This window comes from Engystomops pustulosus, chromosome 7 (assembly GCF_040894005.1).
Source record: "Engystomops pustulosus chromosome 7, aEngPut4.maternal, whole genome shotgun sequence".
Taxonomy (NCBI): domain Eukaryota; kingdom Metazoa; phylum Chordata; class Amphibia; order Anura; family Leptodactylidae; genus Engystomops; species Engystomops pustulosus.
The window spans coordinates 150,664,569-150,685,556 of record NC_092417.1 but is presented as its reverse complement, the minus strand read 5'-3'; the positions used below and the strand labels follow the sequence as shown (position 1 = coordinate 150,685,556).

Here is a 20,988-nt window from a genome sequence, read left to right as displayed (position 1 = left end):
ATTTTTAATCTATTCGCTAGTACTTTAGCCAATAGTTTGGCATCCGCGTTCAAAAGTGATATCGGGCGATATGATTCCCTCTCTAGATGATCTTTATTCTTTTTATGTATCAAAACTATTCCTGCCTCGTACCACAACTCCGGAAGTTTACCTCGCTCCTGAGCATCCTCCCAAACTTCGGCCAGCAGCGGAATTAAGATTGACCCAAATCTCACATAAACTTCCAGGGGTAACCCGTCTAGACCCGGGGCAGCATTGCGTCTAGCGGAGCTTATTGTATCCTCGAGTTCTTTAACCGAAATAGGTTGGGATATCAAATTGCTCTTTTCTTCTTCTAATTTCGGAATACTAATCCCCCCTAAGTATTTTTTGATGTTATCTGATGTGGCCTCTAAGTCCGATGAGTAGACCGACAGGAAAAACCTCATAAATTCATTTTTAATCTCGCTTTGACTAAGCACAATCTCCCCCGAACTATTTCTTATTGCTTTTATTCTATTGGACTCCTGATTTTGTTTTATTTTCTGGACCAGTCTTCTCGAGGTAAGTCCACTCTCACAGTGAGCCGCCTGATTAAAAAAAAATTGTTTTTGAATGGCTTTATTAGTAGCAAATTTATTATATCTTTCTTGCGCCTGTAACATATTATCCAAACTATTTTGTGTTTTATTCTCCTGAAACATCTTCTCCCACTTTTTCACTTCTCCCTTTAACTGTTTTTCTTGTTTTGCAAACTGCCTACGTAAATATATCACTTCAGAGTCTAATAGGCCTCTCAGAAATGCTTTCGTCGAATCCCATAACAAACCATAATTATTTATCCCTCTGTTTGCTGTAATACAGTGGCACAATTGACTCTTTAGCTTGTCCTCATCTGAAATTAGCGTCAACCAATGGGGATTGATCTTCCAAAATCTGCAGGATATTGCGTCCACTCCCGACAGCTCTAGCACTATCGGGGAATGATCAGATATCGAACGATTGTCATATCTCATCTTTTTAATCCGACCCAGAACCGAATCATTCCCTAATGCTAAATCAATCCTGGATAGAGAATTGTACGATCGATTAAAACATGAGTATGCCAATTGATCCCCCGCAAAATGTCTCCATACATCTGTCCAGCCTACTTCCTGGCAGAACCTCGCAAACGGAGTAACCCCCGTTACCCGGGAAACTGGTTGATCCCTCCTCACCCGATCCAACCCTTCCGAAAACACAGAGTTGAAGTCTCCCATTGCTAGCAACGGGCACTTCCCTACTCTCTCTGAAAACTTGATCAACTGTAAAAGTACTTCGTATTTGAAAGGCGGCGGTATATAGATCCCTGCAACTATACATCTCATACCTTCCAGTATGCCATACAAAAAAATAAATTTACCTTCTACGTCACATTGATAATCAAGCACCTGGAAATCAATGGATCTATGAATTAGTATCGTAACCCCCCGTGAGAAGGACGAGAAAACTGAGCTATACGACTGGCTTACCCATCTTCTCTCTATTAAACAGAGCGTCTCTTTCACAAGATGCGTTTCCAAAAGAATTACTATTGCAGGCAATTGTTTACAGATATAATTGAAAATAATACAACGTTTCAATCGATCCTTCATCCCTCTAATGTTCCAGGCAATAAGAGAAGAAAAAAAAGAAAAAAAAAAAAAGGGGGAACCCTTACTACCTCCAGCGCCCTCCCATAGCCCCAATCCCTCCCCACGCCATCCCCACTGTCCTACCATGGTAGCACTCTTCCTACTCGAGCCACTTCCCCCCCGCCCCCCCTCCCCCCCCCCCAAACGCCGAACCTCTACAATAGAACAAACATATATACTATTTCAGAGCCCCTTCAGATCCAGCCAATCAGAGGCTTCTTCCGGGGTAGCAAAAAAATGGGAATGATTTTGAAAGATAACTTTAAGTTTAACTGGGAACAGGAGAGAGTACAAAATGCCCTTTTCTCTCAGTCTTCTTTTAACTTCTATAAAACTTTTTCTTTTCTGTAAAGTCTCCTTTGAAAAGTCAGGGTAGATGGCCACCTTAGCTCCTTGAATCGTCAGCTCTTTATGATCCCGAGCAACCCTCAATATCGTGTCCCTATCCCTAGATAGGAGGGTTTTGCATATAATAGTACGTGGGGTGTTGCCGGGAGCTTTTAAAACAAGAGGGATCCTATGTGCACGTTCAATTTCAAAATTAGATGAAAGCTGTTCTCTACCTATTTTTTCAAGAAGCCAATTTTTGATGAACTGGACAATATTTTCCCCTTCTTCCTTCTCGGGGACCCCTATTATCCGCAGATTGGCCCTTCTAGACCGATCCTCCATATCTGTCAGTCTATTTTTAAGGGAGTCATTTTCCCTTTCCAAAACACCTGTTCTTTTCTTTATTGTCCCCAACTCCTTTTCCACTGCTAATATCTTCTCATCTGTCCTTTTCTGTTTTTCTCTAACTTTATTAAGGTCTTCCCTTAAAAGGGACATATCTTCTCTCAAAGCCCCCACCTGCTCCGTCAATTCGTTGATTGCCGTACTGCAATTTTTTATAGACGCTAAAATTTCTTTAAGCATCTCATTCTCTCCTCCTATCTCTTGATCCTCTCCGTCTCCCTCCTGTTCTTCTCCCTCTAGTACGGCAAACCTAGACCCCTGCGATCTCTGCTCCTCACTTCCCTGGTTTTTCTGGGTTGTGCGTGTTTTTACCGCCGGGGATTTCCATAATTTATCTATTTTCACTATATTTTCCCCTTTACCAGGGTTCCCTTTTTCTTTCGGAGACCCTGCTCCTGTCGATTTGCGTGATGTATTCTTAGGGGGCATAATGGTGCTCTTATTTCTCAATGGACTATGGAATTTTGCTATTTCACGAGAATCTTCGTGGGGAAGCCCCATCTGCATGGGATTTCTTTTTCCCTTAGGATAGATGTAATGGGTTGGAATTTTCGTCTTGTTTGGAGTGTCGCCGCGGACAAATCAGTGAAAATTTTTACTGCCTCATAGGGTGCAGGGAGAGATTGCATTTTCCTAGATTGGGATAAGAGTTGTTCTTTCACATGGTAGAAAGTGAACCTAGCTAGAACATCTCTAGGTACAGTCTCTGGAAGGTTGGGAGGCTTGGGCACTCGCTGAATTCGTATTCTGCTAATTCAGGTAGCAATACTTTGGTTAATTGTTGAACATAAGTTTTGAGGTGGTTGTTTGGCACTATTTCAAGAATTCCTCTGAACTTGATGTTATTGCGCCTGTCACTATCCTCTGAGTCGATTATCTTTGCCTGGATGGCTGCAACCGTGCTTTCTACGCTGTTATGTGAGTCCACAAGATCGTTGTGCGCATTTACAAAAGAGACAAGTTTTTCTTCCGAGTGAGACACCCTGTCGCCCAGTTCTTGTACAGAAGCTTGTAGCGGCTGGACTAATGAGGTAATGTCTCTTTGCAAAGAGGTTCTCAAGGCTTCTAGCATAATTTTAAGGGTGTTTTCAGATACTAATTTATCAGATGTTTGCAAAGTAGCAAAGCTATCTTGTGAGGAGGATAGCTCATTTCCCCCAATCTTGGAGGTGCTGTTTGAATCTGTAGGATGATCTACATGATGTTTTGCCCTTTGTTTTGCTGGGCTACTGAATGGAGAGCGAGAGTCCTCTAGTAAATCTCCCAACATATTCTGTGGTGAGGAAGATGAATTATAAGAGCTGCTGTTTGATTGTAGGAGCAGCGGTGGCATGCTGCATTCGTTGTCTGCCTGTGCAGGGGATGAGAGTGCCGGTGGTGTGGGCGCCCCTGAGCCTGTGCTCCACCTGTTAGGGACTTCAAAGGTAATCGGCGCTAGCCTGCTGTTCCTTTTGGGGTCGGCTCAGGAGTTGGTAGCTAGCGGGCTTACCGTTTGTTTGTGCTGCGCAGAGCTCTTTCTCGCGGCACCATCTTTGCAGCGTGGCGTGTCTGCTGGGAAGTAGTGGCAGATGTCTTTTCTCGCAGGGTCTCTGGTTCCCCGCTTCCTCCCCGTTGTCCCCGCTCCTCTGGGGGTTCCGCAGCGGCCAAACCACGCCCCAGCTTTTTTTTCATCTTATGATGATACTACTACAATACATTTTTTGTCATCATTTATTATTTCTACAACATGTTACCATATTAATATGCTACTATCACTTTTTATTTTTTTACGTGTGTTCACCTTCATTTTTACTTGGGTATCACGTTTTTTCACCAGATATTTAATTTCATGCATATTTACATTATTGATAGGATATTAATTTTTAGGATATTTATTAATGTTCCACTATATATTTATATTTGCGACTGGGTTTAGTGCAATATAGATAGATTTCATATCACTATGATTGAGTACTTGTGTATATGTACAGTATACAGTATAGTATTATTCATCGGTCCCTTGTGCAATATGTCTTGTAATTAATATTGACTTTCTATAACATATAATCCCCCATGTGTTCATATGTTCATGAGTTCATACCATACCTATCACGATAATATTGAATATCATACTAGAAGGGTAGGGTAACGGATAACATGTACTGTGACACACATCTTTTTAATTTGTTTGGCTTTTTTTTTTTACTGATGTCTATGTTGTAATCATGTCCTTTATAATTTAATAAAGATTTGTAACTAATCTATATAGTGCATTTACTATATTTGTGATGTTGAAACTTTGGTTATTAATAGAGATGAGTGAACATACTCGTCCGAGCTTGATGCTCGGTCGAGCATTAGCGTACTCGAAACTGCTCGTTGCTCGGACGAATACTTTGCCCGCTCGAGAAAATGGCGTCTCCCGCCGTTGTGATTTTTGGCGGCCAGAAACAGAGCCAATCACAAGCCAGGAGACTCTGCACTCCACCCAGCATGACGTGGTACCCTTACACATCGATAGCAGTGGTTGGCTGGCCAGATCAGGTGACCCTGGAATAGACTAGCCCCTGCCCGCGCTGCTCGGATCATTCTGTGTCTGGATGCCGCTAGGGAGAGAGCTGCTGCTGGTCAGGGAAAGCGTTAGGGTGTTCTATTAGAATAGTGTTAGGCAGGAGTGAGTCTACAAGAACCCAACAGTCCTTCTTAGGGCTACAATAACGTTTTATTTTACTTTTTTTTGGTTTGCCTGTGGCTGGGCTTGCTGCCATTAGTAGTGCAGCTAGTACCATATTGTGAGTAATTTGCAGGGAGACTTGCTACCGTTGTGTTTAGCTCTTAGTGACATCTCAGAAAAGAAGAAGGGAGGGGAATGTGTAGGAGAAAGAAAAAGTTGTGAGTGTAATAAAAATTAACTTTTATTATTATGTTAAAATCTAGAGTCTGTACTCTTATTTAATGTAAATAGCCTAACAAGCGTGGCAGGAGTATCGTTGCCAAGCTGTTGCCCCAGCCACAAATTGTGCAGAATAACTCCTAGGGATGTAGATACAGGTGGGAGTCCCCTTATAATTTCTTTAATCCCTCCTGTGAAATAACTGGATCCCACTTAAATTCAGTAGTGGGAGTCTAGGACAGTGCTGTATGATTCTCTCTTAATGAGAGATCTTGAGGAACCTTTGTTGCTGCCCAGCGCGACACCGCTGTGTGCATGTGTCAGCTGGTAAGTATGAGGAGATCGCAGTGGAGCGCTACACCGCGTCTCCTCTCTTCTAGCACTGCACAGCTTGTCTTGTCTCAGGTAACGTGCATGCACGATACCGAGACTGACAGTAGGTCCTAGTGTGATCTTAGACAGCGATCTCACTGTATGTAAGTATCGCTACTGCATCTGTCCCTCTATTATTCTTTCCCTAGGTTGTAGCTGCGGGCATAGATTGTGTCCCAACACGTGTTTCGCCGAGTCTCCCTGGCTTCTTCTAGGGGCGGGGGCGGCCGGGTTCGGGCGCCTTTTATTTCCAAATCTAGGAGTGACAGCTTGATTAGCCAATGCAAGACCACTATCAATCTAGTGGGATGCAACATTGTATCGAGAGTGCATTTGCACTTATTGATTCATGTGTTTTTAAATGTGCTTACAACAAAGTTTGATCGATATTGCTAGAATAATAAACAATGAGGAGAATTTACACCCTACGTTATTAGAAACGACAAAAATGGCCAGTTATTTATCACAAACATATATATTTGTTTATAAAGTAAGATGTTTCTTTATTTAGAATATGATGGTTAATCATTAATATTGTTATTTGTGAGAACGTCAGCAGTTAGAGAATGGATAAGTAGATGTGGTAGTAATATAAAGTAATCATGATAAATATTTGAATAGAATAGGTTTTGTTCCGTAAAGATAATTAAGGAGATAAAGAGTGGATTCCTCTGTTCATAATTAATGTCATTCTTGCAGAATGGTGGGAGATCCCGGTTAAACTTGATTATAGCATGTGCTAGGATCTGGGACCCCCGAAGTATCAATTTTGGACATGGGGTGTGTAACAACTCTGTAAGAATTGCAGTAAAAATTCTATAGAAAACACCCAAATCCAAAATTGTCATTCAGACCCGGGCTTAAGGCTTCCCATTCTGTATATCCATAGGCTTTCTTTTTGGAGAAGCATGTTGTCTAAGTCTCCGCCCCTGATTCCCAATGTAATCCGGGTAATCGCCCAGCCTTTCAAACCTTTAGGATTGCAATTATGACATTTTTTAAAATGTTCTGCAATGGGGGTTGGCTGGAATGGTTTGTTTTGTTTTAGAGCTTCTCTCTGCATCCTGTCAAAATTTCTGATTGAAAATAGATGTTCTCTCACCCTAGTTCTCATTTCTCGGATAGTTTTCCCCACATACAGTAGGTTATAGGGACATTGGAGAACGAAACTCCTGGAGAGGAACAGGTGATATGTTCCTGGATATTGTATCTGTGACCATCTTTATCCTCAAACATTGTCTTTCTCACCAGCACTTGGCATGCCATACACTTATCATTATAGCGTTCCAGGAAGTACTTTACAGCATTGCAGCCCACCTGGTGTCCTATACTTGTGTATAGACTTTCGACGTCTACTGTCACAAGTATCTCCTCTTGTTCTAGGCGTACCCCATCCAGGTCTTTAAGAATCTGCATAGTGTCCCTTGTGAACGAAGACAGATTTAGAACATAATGTCTTAGTTCATTATCCAACCATCGACTCAGTTTCTCGGTCAGACACCCAATACCAGACACAATGGGCCTCTCTGGTGGCACATGAAGGTCCTTGTGTACTTTTGGCAACATATAAAATGTTGCCACTCTTGGGTGCCTGACCGAGAGAAAGTCCCTCTCCTGAGAAGAAATGGCTCTGCTTTCCCACCCTTTAGTCAGGAGGTTTTGGTATTTTATTAAGAAATCCTTCATGGGATCACTCCATAGATGTTTGTAACATTGTTTATTAAGCAGTTGCCTTTTTGCTTCTTTAATGTAGGCTTCCTGTGGCCAGATCGCTATGTTCCCCCCTTTGTCCGATTGTTTAAATATGACGTCATCCCATTTTTTTAGTTCCTCTAGGGCTTGACGTTCTTTGTTGGTGATATTAGAATCATAACTGCGGTTATCCAGTCTCTCTATATCTCTAGAGACCATTTCAACAAAGATTTTTATTGGGGGGCATGACTCAAAGGAGGGCATTGTCTTTGATTTGGATTTCAATTTAGGGTTTGGGGTATTCCTGATTTCCTGTGGTTCAACAGAGGGTTCCACCCCAGTGGTGGAGATGTCATCCCCTGCTATTTCTTCAAGGATGCGAACAATTTCCTCATCCTATATGGAATTAGGGGGGTGGATATGGGTCTCCAAATTATGTTCTGTTTCCTTGTTCAGGAACATTTTTTTGTAAAACAGTTTTTTCCCGAATAGGTGCAGGTCTTTTATAAATTCAAATTTCTTTAGGGGTGTCGTAATGCAAAAATTAAACCCTTTCTTTAGGACAGAGGTTTGAGCCCCTGTCAAAACATGTCGTGAAAGATTAATTATTTGCATGCTGCCATCTGACTGTTCAGACTCAATTTTTATTTCTTTCTCCCTCGTGCATTCCAAGTCTGTGCTTGTGTCCCCCTGTTTCCATATCCCCATTTTTGTCTGTCCCGTAAAAAAAGGGGCTGACTATTAGGTCTTGTCCCGGTACTGTTAGTTGCGTGAGGTTGATTGTCACTTGTATTGGGGGTATCAGTCTCTACTTCTGTGTCACAGGTGGAGGAGTCACTAAATTCTGAACCTGTCTCCCTATTTCCCTGTAGTGGTCATCTAATTCTCCTTTTAGTTGGAAGGGGATTGGTCACTTTAGTGTCCCACTTATATAGTGTCTCGTCTTCTATTAGGATATGCATGAGTGACCGAGAACAATCAGTCAGTGTTGCCTCCCATCTCTGTTTCAATTCAGAATTTCTAAGTTCATAGTTTGGGAAGAGAGACACTCTCAAACCCCTAGATATTAAATTTTGAGAAAGATATTGTTGAAGCGTGTTCTTAGTCCACCAGGCTTGCCTAGATTTGGAAATAAAAGGCGCCCGAACCCGGCCGCCCCTGCCCCTAGAAGAAGCCGGGGAGACTCGGCAAAACACGTGTCAGGACACAATCTATGCCCGCAGCTACAACCTAGGGAAAGAATAATAGAGGGACAGATGCAGTAGCGATACTTACATACAGTGAGATCGCTGTCTAAGATCACACTAGGACCTACTGTCAGTCTCGGTATCGTGCATGCACGTTACCTGAGACAAGACAAGCTGTGCAGTGCTAGAAGAGAGGAGACGCGGTGTAGCGCTCCACCGCGATCTCCTCATACTTACCAGCTGACACATGCACACAGCGGTGTCGCACTGGGCAGCAACAAAGGTTCCTCAAGATCTCTCATTAAGAGAGAATCATACAGCACTGTCCTAGACTCCCACTACTGAATTTAAGTGGGATCCAGTTATTTCACAGGAGGGATTAAAGAAATTATAAGGGGACTCCCACCTGTATCTACATCCCTAGGAGTTATTCTGCACAATTTGTGGCTGGGGCAACAGCTTGGTAACGATACTCCTGCCACGCTTGTTAGGCTATTTACATTAAATAAGAGTACAGACTCTAGATTTTAACATAATAATAAAAGTTAATTTTTATTACACTCACAACTTTTTCTTTCTCCTACACATTCCCCTCCCTTCTTCTTTTCTGAGTTTACGCTAATAGGTGGTGCACACCGTGAGTGCTTTATCATTTGAACACACCACGTGTATTCATAGCTCTTAGTGACACAAATATCCACCTTAAACACCGAAGTGGGACAATTTATTAGGGGTTTGATTTGAATTAGGCAGAGTCTGCTGATTTTTTTTTTTTTTACCTTTATTTCTTTTTATAGCTCAAAGTAATCTTGCAAAGCAGTGTGCTTTCAGTGTAGGCTAGAAAATAGCCATAGGAGAACCCCAACGGCTTACTTAGGCCAACAATAGCGTTATATTTTCCTTTTTTTTGTTTGCTTGTGGCTGGGCTTGCTGGCATTAGTAGTGCAGCTAGTACCATATTGTGAAGAATTTGCTGGGAGACTTGCGACCGTTGTGTTTAGCTCTTAGTGACACGCATATCCACCTCAAACACCAAAGTGGGACAATTTATTAGGGGTTTGATTTGAATTAGGCAGAGTCTGCTGATTTATTTTTTTTTACCTTTATTTCTTTTTATAACTCAAAGTCATCAGGCACAGCACAAAATCCAGTTGTGTGCTGTCAGTGTAGGTTACAAACTAGCCATAGCAATAGGATAGCATCGTTTTGTTTAAAAAAAATAAAAATAAAAAAAAATAAACACAAAAAAAAAATAAAAATTAAAGTTTACACTTTAATTTGGAAAATGTTTAACCCGAGGGCTAGGGGTAGAGGACGAGGGCGTGGACGTGGGCGTCCATCTACTGCAGGGGTCAGAGGCCGCGGTCCTGGGCGGGGTGAGACACCACCTGCTGATGAGGGAACAGGGGAACGCCGCAGAGCTACACTCCCTAGGTTTATCATGTCTCAAGTTACTGGGACTCGTGGTAGAGCACTGTTGAGGCCAGAACAGTGCGAAGAGGTGATGTCGTGGATTGCGGACAATGCTTCTAGCCATTTGTCCACCAGTCAGTCTTCCACGCAGTCCACCCATGTCACCGAAATCAGCACTCCTCCAGCTCCTCCACCTCAGCCTCCTTCCCCCCAGTCTGCCCCCTCCCAGCAAAATTTTGCATTTGAACCGGCATACTCTGAGGAACTGTTTTCTGGACCCTTCCCACAGTCACAAACCACTTGTCCGGTTGCTGCTGAGCTATTTTTCGATGCCCAGGTTTTCCACCGGTCGCAGTCTGTGAGTGATGATGACATTATTGACGTAGTAGAAGAAGTGTGTCGGACGATGAGGAGACACGGTTGTCAGACAGTGGTGAAGTTGTTGTCAGGGCAGGAAGTCCGAGGGGGGAGCAGACTGAGGGATCGGAGGATGATAAGGTGACAGACCCAAGCTGGGTTGATAGGCCGGGTGAACACAGTGCTTCTGAGACGGAGGCGAGTCCTATAGCAGAACAGGTTGGAAGAGGCAGTGGTGGGGCCAGATGGAGAGGCAGGGCCAGAGCTGGTGCAAAAGCACCAAATGTTTCCCGTAGTCAAGCTCCCGTGGCGAGGGCTAGATTTTCAGAAGTCTGGAGGTTCTTTAAAGAAACACCGGATGACCGACGGACTGTGGTGTGCTACCTGTGCCAAACCAGGATCAGCAGGGGTTCCACAACTACTAGCTTAACTACCACCAGTATGCGCAGGCATATGAATGCTAAACATCCCACTCAATGGCACCAAGCCCGTTCTCCTCCGGCCGGGCACACCACTGCTCCTAACCCTGTGTCATCTGCTAGTCAGCCCCCTGCCCAGGACCCCGGCCCAAACACCTCAACCCCATCTTCGCCTCCACGATCCTCCACAGCATCCACCAGCGTTCAGCTCTCCATACCCCAGACGCTGGAGCACAAAAGGAAGTATAGCGCAACCCACCCACACGCCCAAGCCCTCAATGTCCACATCTCCAAGTTGCTTAGCCTGGAGATGCTGCCCAATAGGCTGGTAGAGACCGAGGCCTTTCGAAACCTCATGGCGGCGGCCGCCCCTCGGTATTCGGTCCCCAGCCGCCACTACTTTTCCCGATGTGCCGTCCCAGCCCTGCACAAGCACGTGTCAGAGAACATCATCCGTGCCCTGACCAACGCCGTTTCTGACAAGGTCCACCACGAGTGCTGCCGGGCAGGGCCACTATAAATCGCTGAAGGCACATTGAGTTAACTTGGTGGAGGCTGGGACCGAGTCTGACCCTGGGGCTGGTCATATACTGCCGACGCCGAGGATTGCAGGGCCTACCTCGGTCCAGGTCTCAAAGGCCTACTATGCCTCCTCCTCCTCCCACCCCTCCTCCACCTCCTCCTCTGAATTACTATCCGTGGGCATGGCGCCATCAGTCGGTAGCTCTAGGCACAGCAGCAGTGCCGTCGCTAAGCGACAGCAGGCGGTGCTCAAACTGCTGAGCCTAAGCAATAAAAGGCACACCGCCCAAGAGCTATTACAGGGCATTACGGCGCAGACCGATCTGTGGCTGGCACCGCTGAACCTGAAGCCAGGCATGGTTGTGTGTGACAACGGCCGTAACCTGGTGGCGGCTCTGCAACTCGGCAGACTGACAGATGTGCCATGCTTGGCCCATGTGTTAAATCTCATAGTTCAGCATTTTCTCAAGACATACCCCAATCTGTCTGATTTGCTCACGAAGGTGCGCCGCATCTGTGTGCATTTCAGGAAGTCCAGCACAGATGCTGCCACTCTCAGGGCAGCGCAGCGCCGCCTCCAACTGCCCGCTCACCGACTGTTGTGCAACGTGCCCACGAGGTGGAATTCAACATTTACCATGTTATCCAGAGTTTACAAGCAGCGCAGAGCGATTGTAGACTGCCAGATGTCAACTTCCACCAGAACTGGTAGTCAGGTCAGTCAGCTTCCTCAAGTCTACAATGAAGAGTGGACGTGGATGTCTGATATCTGTCAGGTGCTGAGTAACTTTGAGGAGTCAACACAGATGGTCAGTGGCGATGCCGCCATCATCAGCCTCACCATCCCGCGGCTTGGCCTGTTGAAAAACTCTCTGGTCAGCATGAAGTCGGAAGCTTTGCGCTCGTCACAAGAGACGGGGGAAGAAGATTCCCTTGTTGATAGCCAAAGCACCCTTAGGTCTGTTTCTCAGCGCATATCGGAGGAGGTGGAGGAGGATGAGGAGGAAGAGGAGGAGAATGTTGGTGAGACACAAGAGGGGACCATTGTTCAGTCCTTCACTGTTCAGCGTGTATGGGCAGAAGAAGAGGAGTTGGAGGAGGAGGAAATAGGCAGTCAGGCCAGTGAGGGGAGTGAATTCTTGTGCGTTGGGACTCTGGCGCATATTGCAGATTTCATGCTAGGCTGCCTATCCCGTGACCCTCGCGTTCAATGAATTTATTCCAGCACCGATTACTGGGTATTCACTCTCCTGGACCCACGGTACAAGCAAAATCTTTCCACTCTCATCCCTGGAGAGGAAAGGAGTGTGAGAATGCGTGAATACCAGCAGGCCCTGGTGCACAAGCTGAAACAGTATTTCCCTTCTGACAGCGCTAGCTGCGGGACAAGTAGCAAGGGAGAGTAGGCAAGCAGGCAGCTTTTCCAGCACTGGCAGGGGTACGCTTTACAAGGCCTTTGCCAGTTTTATGTCACCCCAGCAAGACACTGTCACCTGTCCCCAGTCTCGGCAGAGTAGGGCTGATCTTTACAGAAAGATGGTGAGGGAGTACGTAGCTGACCATACCATCGTCCTAAATGATCACACAGCTCCCTACAACTACTGGGTTTCAAAGCTGGACATGTGGCACGAACTGGCGCTGTATGCCTTGGAGGTTCTTGCCTGCCCTGCCGCTCGCGTGTTGTCCGAGCGAGTTTTCAGTGCAGCTGGTGGCATCATCACCGATAAGCGTACACGCCTGTCGACTGACAGCACTGACAGGCTGGCGCTTATCAAGATGAATAAAGCCTGGATTTCTCCGGATTTTCATTCTCCACCAGGTGAAAGAAGCTCAACCTGAATAATGTATGCACTCCTCCTCCTCATTGTCCTCCTTCTCCTCCTCTTTGTACACTAAAGCAGAGGAAACTGGCTATTTTTTTGCCAGGGCCAACTGGCTCTAGCTATAGTACTCTATGTATTTAATTTTTCTGGAGGGCCACCTACCCGGTCCTCTGTTTTAAGCAATTTTTGGGAGTGCCACATACAGGCACTCAATCTATTTAATTTTTCCGGAGGACCAACTACCTGCTCCTCTGGTTTGAAAACTTTTTTGGACTGCCACATACAGGCACTCAATTTATTTAATTTTTCTGGAGGACCACCTACCTGCTCCTCTGGTTTGAAAACTTATTTCAAGATCCAACTAACATAGTTTTAACTGCAGTACCTTTAATCTACTACTAGTTCCCTGACTCCATACATGGTCCCCTTATCAAACAAGCTGTGTCAGGCAGAATTTTGGGTTGTTTTCATGGATTCCACATCAAACGTGTTAACTTTGTCGCCACCCTGCTGTGTAATCCACAAAATATACTGGCAAACTTTTATCATTTACCGATATTATTTCAGCGCTTCTTGCGCATCTGTTTACATTCCCCTCACCCGCCATATCCCAAACTTATAAGAACGCTACTACACTTGATCTTATACAAAAGGTTCTTAGAAGTGCTGTTTGGGGAGTAGCCTAGAGACAGGGGCTTGGATTGGCGAAAGCTCGCCTGGCAGCGGAGCGCCAGCTCCATCTCAAGATCCAACTAAAATAGTTTTAACTGCAGCACCATACATCGTCCCCTTATCAAACGAGCTGTGTCAGGCAGAATTTTCAGGTGTTTCACCAGATACATAGTGGAACTCGGCCCATCTGTCGCCGCCATGCTGGAGACCTGAAGTTGCAATCAGAGCAGCGCAATATGGATGCCCCATACTGTCGCTCTTAATCATGGAACCATTTCCGAAAAAACAATTAAAAAAAGAGCTACTATACTATTCCATTATTCCTAGGTGAAATATTCAAACGACCCGGCCTGCTTTGAAAATTATAATTTTTTCAAAGTAAACGCTTCTGGCCCCCAGGCCCATTTTGGGTGGGGAGGAGCCGAGAGACAGGGGCTTGAACAGGCGAAATCTCGCCTGGCAGTGGACCGCCAGCTCCATCCCAAGATTAGGCAGCCTCAGAGGCATCCATGCATGCTGCCCCTGCTGTTTCCTGTCCATTTTGCCTCCACTATCCTCCACAGCGTCCACCAATGTCTCATTTCAACTCTCTATACCCCAGACGCTGGAGCACGAGAGGATATGCAGCACATCATCCCCTCATCAAACGAGCTGTGTCAGGCAGAATTTTCAGGTGTTTCACCAGATACATAGTGGAACTCGGCCCATCTGTCGCCGCCATGCTGGAGACCTGAAGTTGCAATCATAGCAGCGCAATATGAATGCCCCATACTGTCGCTCTTAATCATGGAAGTCATCTCCATGGCTGCCTCCACATGTCGTCCCCTTATCAAAAGAGCTGTGTCAGGCTAATTTTTCGGCTCGTTATTCGAGACGAGCACTCGAGCATCAGGAAAAGTTCGTCTCGAATAACGAGTACCCGAGCATTTTAGTGCTCGCTCATCTCTAGTTATTAAGTATAGCATTTTTTTTTTTTTACCAAGGAACATAGTTGAAATGTATTTTCTATAATTCTAAAGAAAAAAAAAAGATGACATCAGCTTTATTAGTGCATGCTGTTCAATGAGAAGAGCAACTTTATTATCTATGTTTTAGTGTGCTATTCACTGACAACAGCAGCTTTATGATCTATGTATTAGTGCTTGCTATTTATTGACAACAGCATATTTATCATCTATGTATTAATGAACGCTATTCACTAACAACAGCAAGTTTGTGATAAATGCATTAGTGTGTGCAATTCACTGAGAAGAGCACCTGTATGATCTACCTATTAGGGTACACTATTCACTGACAACAGCACCTCTATGATCTACATGTTAGTGTGTTCTATTCACTGACAACAGCACCTTTATGATCTACATATTAGCGTGTTCTATTCACTGACAACAGCACCTTTATGGTCTATGTATTAGACTACGCTATCCACTGAGAAGAGCACCTGTATGATCTACGTATTAGTGCATGCTATTTACTGAGGAGAGCACCTGTATGATGTACATATTAGTGCGTGCTATTTACTTAGGAGAGCAACTGTGTGATGTACGTATTAGTGCGTGCTATTCACAGATAGGAGCAATGTTACTTACAATCAAAGTATTACTGGATGCTATTCACTGACAGGAGCAACTTTACAATCAAGGTATGATTGATGATTTAGGATTTTATTCAAGCTGAAAACTATACACAGACAATAATATTCCTGTCTGGTCTTTACAAGTATTGTAGTATAATTCTCTATAATCAGTAAGAATATCCCTGGACTACAGAAGCCTTTGAGTAGCCTAATGCAGTTTTTAAGAGTGCCCTAAACAAAGCAACTATTTCAGATTTCCACCTGTCTCTTATAAGAACAGCCTCCTCTCTGTATCTAAGTGCCCTGAAAAGGGAAATTGCTGATTTTTTTTAGAAGTCCTTGCCTATCTGACTGACCCTATGACAAGCAACAAACTCTTCCTAGCTCAATCTCCTATGTTTAACAGTGTCTGGACATGTGACTCTGGTCTTATATTGCAGAGTCACATGTCCAGCCAGGCATGCTTACAGAGGAAATCAGAGTTGGATTAAGGTTGGTGGGGGCCCCTGGTGGAACAACTAGTGGGGGCCCCCATTGAATATAGTCTAGACAGGGTAGAGCAACCACTATATACTGGCCCCAGCAATAACTTTATATAGCCTCCCCAGTAATAACTATACACAGCTCCTAATATTCACTATATACAGCCCCAAGTAATATATTTATACAGCCTCCAACAATAACTATATGCAGCCCCAGTAATCACTATATACAACCCCCAGCAATCACTGTATACCGCCCCAAATAATCACTATATACAGCCCCCTAGCATCTTCTATACACAATCCCCCAGTAATCACTGTAGACAGCCACAGTGATCACTATATACAGCTCCCCCGGTAATCACTATATATATCCCCCAGTAATCACTATTTACAGCCCCCAGTAATCACTATACACAACCCCAGAGCAATCATTATATACAGCCCCCAGTAATCGCTATATACAACCCCCCAGCAAGCACTATATACAGCTCCCCAGTAATCACTATATAAAACCCCCCAGCAATCACTATATACAGCCCCCCAGCAATCACTATATACAGCTCCAAGTAGTCATTATATAGAACCCCCCAGCATTCACTATACACAACCACCCAGCAATAACTATATACAGCCCTCCAAGCAATCACTATATAGAGCCCCCCAGCAATCACTATATGCAGCTCCCAGTAATCAGTATATACAGCCCCCAGTATTCACTATATACAACCACCCAGCAATAAGTATATACAGTTCCCAAGCAATCACTATATACATCCCCCCAGTAATCACTATATACAGCCCCCCAGTAATCACTATATACAGCCTCCCCAGCAGTAACTATATATAGCCCCCAGTAATCACTATTTAACCCCCAACAATAAATATATACAGCCCCCAGTAACTAATATATACAGCCCCCTAACAATAACTATATACAGTCCCCCAGCAATCACTATTTACAGCTTCCTCAGCAATCATTATATACAGGCCCTAGTAATCACTATATACAGCCCCTAACAACAACTATATACAGCCCCCCAGTATTCTATGTATACAGCCCCCCCAGCAATAACTACATACAGCCCCCCCAGTAATCACTATATGCCCCCCAACAGTACCTATATACAGTCCCCCAGCATTAACTATATACATTCACCCTATAAGAACTATATACTCCCATAATAACTATGTACCCCCCTATAATAACTAACTATATACAGTCCCCCTATTGTAACTTTAAACACCTGTAATAACTAACTATATACAATCCCCCTATAAAACCTATATACAGTCCAAGGTAAAATAATAAAATTACCTTCCCCTGTTCCCCCAGTGGGGGCGCCGACCTCATATTCTTCCCTCGCGTTGTCCCATGGAAGTGTACAAAGACGGCGGCATCCTGCCGACAGGAAGCGCATTGACGTCACTCTCTGCATAGGCACAGTGATGTCCCAAACTGCGTCGGCACCAGCGGCATGGCGCCACCATCTTGGTTTACCTCAGACGGTCTAATGGCAGAGCAGGGAATTTATTGTTCCCTGGCTCTGCCATAGGCTGAAGTCGGGGCATGCCCCATGTCTGCCTGGTACGGCCCGGGAAGCCCAGACCCAAATACACAGTGGACACAGACGCATGACTGCCCGAATCGCCCCCATTTGGTGGGGGCCCCTTTAAGGGTAAAGTGGTGGGGGCCCCCCTATAATCTGGTGCTGAAGCTGCTTGATTGGCTGCTTCATCTTTGCCCTTTTTCCCAAACACAGACCCGGATTCCGAACAGAAGCACTTGTTTAGTCTCTGGCTCGTTGGGTGCCGAACCTGCCAAATTCAGTATGGACCCAAACTTTGCAGTTCAGTTTTACTCATCACTACTGCTGACGTAGATCACTAGACATGCAGACACTTCCTCCAATACATACCTTGACTATCTTGGATGTACTGTGCTAAATCTACATGCTGTATTTTTATGGTATTTGCCCTTGTTTGTATGTATGCTTTGTATGATTTATGATTCAACTGATCATTAATGTTGAGACAATATCGCAGGACCTGAAAGTGCACAATTGAAGCAGGAAGTGTTGGGAAATGAGCAATCAGAGACGCATGAGATCTTTATACAGGCTATTCAACATTCTTTTAGAATATTATATTTAATTGAAAATTCCATAAAGCATTGAAAAGGTTCTTTTTATCTGAAGATCTGATTAGAAGTACCGTTTTTGAAAAACAGTTTTTTTCTTTTTTCTGTGTATCTTCATAGGAGGAGGGGTTTGGGTGTGGATGTGTCTTATTTAGAAATATTCATATTCGTTGACATTCGGCGTTTGTTCCTTGGGCTTATTTGTAATTTACGAACTAAAACTGAGGAGCAGACATTATCATCCAAGTAAGTTCTTTAATTTTCTTTTGCTCTTTAATCATCGTAATATTGGACATTTGCTTCGGGGGACCATTTACTATATTACATTTTAAACCACCTGTTGACATAGAAGAGTATTTTTACTAGAACCATTTGACATTAATTTACCCTTTCTAGAGGATAATGAAAAAAAATTCTACTATAGTTTTGCGCATATTTTGCACTTTTTTCAATAAATTACACGTTGTTCATTATTGTTAAAACCAGTAATGTCATTATAATATAGATTTTTAGTTTCTAATAGTTTTGCACAATAAAGGCTCTTTTCTTATAAAACATAGCTTTTGAATTTCTCCTTTTAAGTCTCATAACTTTTAAATTTCTCTTACATTTTACTTTGTGGGAAGACACACAATTTGTATAGCTGTGTGAGTTGTACAGTGCCAAAAATGGCAAATTATAAAGGGAAGATTTATTTGTTTCATTTTTCTCATTGTCTTTTTAGATTTATAAAATTGTCTTCATAAACGATTAAGAATTCAATAATGTTATATCTGGTAACGCATTTGAGAAAATTCTTATTCTTTTATAAAGACGAGTTTTCAGAAATGAACTTTGGACTATGCTTTTCGGATTTATTCTTTTCCCTTTCTTTTACTGATCTCAAGGGTCTGTATTTTCTTTTGTTCTAATTCTGGAAGAATTTGTGATATATTGATTCAAGGCTACGTTTATGGGTGAGGTGTGTATAAACACAACAGTGTAGTGTTTATACAGGTCACTAATAAAAACTTTATACAAACTTTCTAGAATTTGACTGTTTCAGTGTTTACAGTTGCTCCGGTTATATGTTGCTATTTAACTGGGATGACGAATCATACTTTATTGTGTATTTTCAATTTTAGCAAGGTTATGGAAAATGTTATGATTTTTCATTGATTCTTGTATATATCCTTTCTTTCCTTCCTATATTTTGTATAGGTCATCTGACAATCAACACTAGGGTTTTTTTATGTTATATACTTTGTTTCACATTGCACGTTTTTTAACACTCTTTTCCCTAAATTTTTGACATTTTACTATAGTAGCGTCTGTGAATTGAAGAAATAAAAAACTTTGTATCTTGTATCTATCGCATTTGCATACATAACAGATTGTCATATTCATTATGGCCTTGTATTCTTCATCGCATTTGCATGCGCATACTATTTTAAACCATGTACATGAAATCTGCATAAAAGACTCAATGGCCATACTTATTAGTGGCAAAGTACCTTTAGTTTAGTGTACTGTGCGCACACACATAAAACAATGCATTTACAACTCTTTATTGCTCATGCCAGTGTGATGGGAAATTCGCCATGGCGGAATGCATAGGCCTCTCTTCTCTTCACATTGTGCCCTTTGACTTTTTTTGGATTAAGTTTCCTCTTATATTCAAACCAATTTTTTATTTGTTCTACAGTTTACTGTGTACTGTTGTCTGCTCATTGTTATCATTGATCCCCTTTTATCTGAGGACTCATGCATGCATGTTTACATGCTCATTCACTCCTGAGAAGGAAATTACTGTGTATCTTCACAGTGACAAGAATTTTGTAGGTGGCAGCCCTACAGTTGCCCTTCAACTTGCTTGTCAGTAGCTTTTTAGCTCTTTTTAAATGTTTTTATCTATTTGAGCAGAGTCCCCCTTTACCGAAATGTCCACAACAGATGCCTCCTTTAAAAAAATGTCCACAGCAGACGCTGCCCTTTAAATAAACCTAGAACCCCAGACAGTGTATATATTTATTTATTGGATTTGTCTAGACTGCCAGCTAATCACAGTCTGCTATACCTCAGGAAAGTTACAATTGTTTCAGACACAAGATAAAAAAAATAATTTAACTTGTGGCAGCACAGCATGAAATACTTGTACACACACCCTTTTAGACAGTATATGGAAGCAATGTATTAATATAATTTAGAATAGGTAAATCGGAAAAAAGGCTCTTAAAGGGGTGACCCAGCACCAAGGTGCTATGAGCTTGAAGGTGGCATGGGAGAAGTCTGCAGTCCTCTACAGCCAGCAGCAGTAAGGTAACTCGGTGCAGAATATATTAAAGGCCCATCCTGCTGGACATTACATACCCTCCAGGTAGAAGAACCTTGGCTTGGCTATGGACCTGATGAACAAGAAACTGGACCTAGGGAAATAAGACAGGACTGTTACATTTGGTCACCTGTTTGTGGCATGGGCCCCCCAGTGATGTAGCCTCTTGAAAGGACATATGTCTATGCCATGGCTAGGATTGGTGCATCGGTACCCTTACTACAGCCAAAAGGGGAGCTCCATGTCCCTCAGAAGCTGTGTTTTCCAAAACACAATAAAATGCACAATTACATACACATAGGCTCCATGAGGTCTAACTCCTCTGCAAAGCCCAAGAGAGATTAATAAAAACTCAGATATATCTATTGCAAATACACTGCACAAATTTAATACCCAGGATATTAACTAGGAGGCGCTGTTGTTACAACATGTATGCTCTCTATAGACCACTTAGGACAGTGATGGCGAACCCTTTAGAAACCGGATGCCCAAACTACAACCAAAACACACTTATTTATTGCAAAGTGCCAGCATGGTAGTTTAAGTAGTAATTTATTGCTACCTGTTGGCCTCTTGAGGACAACAAAACAGTTGAAAGAAGAAGGGTACATTTTGACTAATAATGTAACATCTCGCTATGGTCCCCCTGGACAGGAAGAAATGTGGGGCCTGCGGGAGCTCTAAAGATAATTCTCCCCTTTCCACATGTTCTACCTCTTCCTGCAGCCCCAAGCAATAAAGAACGTGTTGCTTTAAAATAGCC

The 20,988-nt window shown here is 43.3% G+C and overlaps 3 protein-coding genes across 5 annotated transcripts in view; all 3 read left to right on the top strand.

Annotated features, from left to right (window-relative positions):
• The first annotated feature begins 3,283 nt into the window (after window positions 1-3,283).
• Window positions 3,284-20,988, top strand: part of LOC140071025 (4-galactosyl-N-acetylglucosaminide 3-alpha-L-fucosyltransferase FUT6-like) — a 75,979-nt gene continuing 58,274 nt past the window's right edge. Inside the window, exon 1 of one of the 2 annotated variants that reach the window (XM_072118240.1) lies at window positions 3,284-3,418. The gene's annotated coding sequence lies outside the window, so the exon portion shown is untranslated. Of the gene's footprint in view, window positions 3,419-18,081; window positions 18,161-20,988 lie in introns of those variants that run through there. The other variant, XM_072118241.1, reaches the window with a different exon arrangement.
• LOC140071022 (3-galactosyl-N-acetylglucosaminide 4-alpha-L-fucosyltransferase FUT3-like) overlaps window positions 3,318-20,988 on the top strand; it is a 68,015-nt gene continuing 50,344 nt past the window's right edge. The window contains exon 1 of one of the 2 annotated variants that reach the window (XM_072118237.1): window positions 3,318-3,418. The gene's annotated coding sequence lies outside the window, so the exon portion shown is untranslated. Of the gene's footprint in view, window positions 3,419-18,058; window positions 18,161-20,988 lie in introns of those variants that run through there. The other variant, XM_072118238.1, reaches the window with a different exon arrangement.
• Window positions 3,332-20,988, top strand: part of LOC140071023 (3-galactosyl-N-acetylglucosaminide 4-alpha-L-fucosyltransferase FUT3-like) — a 393,606-nt gene continuing 375,949 nt past the window's right edge. Inside the window, exon 1 of the mRNA XM_072118239.1 lies at window positions 3,332-3,418. The gene's annotated coding sequence lies outside the window, so the exon portion shown is untranslated. The remainder of the gene's footprint in view (window positions 3,419-20,988) is intronic.